General features: G+C 49.1%; 1 protein-coding gene across 3 annotated transcripts in view; it reads left to right on the top strand.

Annotated features, from left to right (window-relative positions):
- CAD (carbamoyl-phosphate synthetase 2, aspartate transcarbamylase, and dihydroorotase) overlaps positions 1-1,284 on the top strand; it is a 27,431-nt gene that overhangs the window by 12,851 nt on the left and 13,296 nt on the right. The gene's annotated exons all lie outside the window — the stretch shown is intronic.

Raw genomic sequence — 1,284 nt, 5'->3', positions numbered from 1 at the left:
AGTCCCAGCTACTCAGGAGGCTGAGGCAGGAGAATCGCTTGAACCTGGGAGGCAGAGGTTGCAGTGAGCCGAGATTGCACCATTGACTCCAGCCTGGGTGACACAGTGAGACTACGTCTCAGGGAAAAAAAAAAAGGCTAAATGTCCTTCAGTTAGCAGTTAAATTATGGCAAATCATATAAGAATTAAGATGGTGTTGGCCGGGCGCAGTGGTGCACGCCTATAATCCCAGCACTTTGGGAGGCCGAGATGGGTGGATCACCTGAGGTCAGGAGTTCGAGACCAGCCTGGCCAACATGGTGAAACCGTGTCTCTACTAAAAATACAAAAATTAGCTGGGCATGGTGGTGGGTGCCTGTAATCCCAGTTATTTGGGAGGTTGAGGCAGGAGAATCACTTGAACCCAGGAGGCGTTACACTGAGCTGAGGTCACCATTGCACTCCAGCCTGGGTGACAAGAGCGAAACTCCATCTCATAAAAGAATTAAGTTGGTGTTTATGAGGCCACGTGGCAATGTGGGAAAATGTATGATGAAAAAACACAGGATGGAAATCATATGTATGCTGTGATCATATGTAAAATACACCTATGAAGGGCCCGGCACCGCTCACGCCTGTAATCCCAGCATTTTGGGAGGCCGAAGCAGGTGGATCACGAGGTCAGGAGTTCGAGACCAGTTTGTCCAACATGGTGAAATCCCGTCTCTACTAAAAATACAAAAATTAACTGGGCGTAGTGACATGCACCTATAATCCCAGCTACTCAGGAGGCTGAGGCAGAAGAATTGCTTGAACCCGGGAGGCAGAGGTTGCAGTGAGTTGAGACTGCGCCATTGCATTCCAGCCTGGGCAACAAGAGTGAAACTCCATCTTATAAAAAAAAAAAAAACCTATGAAGAAAAGTCCAGAAAGAGAAACTCTAAAATGATGGTTGTAAATGTGATTTACTTTGCGTGGATGAGTAGTAGGACTCATCTTCCTATTATCTACACTTTTTTAAAAAGTTTTAAAGAATTCCAGATGGTTGGCCAGGCGCGGTGGCTCAAGCCTGTAATCCCAGCACTTTGGGAGGCCGAGACGGACAGATCATGAGGTCAGGAGGTCGAGACCATCCTGGCTAACCCGGTGAAGCCCCGTCTCTACTAAAAAGTACAAAAAACTAGCTGGGCGAGGTGGCGGGCGCCTGTAGTCCCAGCCACTTGGGAGGCTGAGGCAGGAGAATGGCGTAAACCCGGGAGGCGGAGCTTGCAGTGAGCTGAGATCCGGCCACTGCACTCCAGCCTG

Source organism: Colobus angolensis, unplaced genomic scaffold (assembly GCF_000951035.1).
Source record: "Colobus angolensis palliatus isolate OR3802 unplaced genomic scaffold, Cang.pa_1.0 Scaffold109, whole genome shotgun sequence".
NCBI classification, from domain to species: Eukaryota; Metazoa; Chordata; class Mammalia; order Primates; family Cercopithecidae; genus Colobus; species Colobus angolensis.
This window is presented reverse-complemented; position numbering and strand designations above follow the sequence as displayed.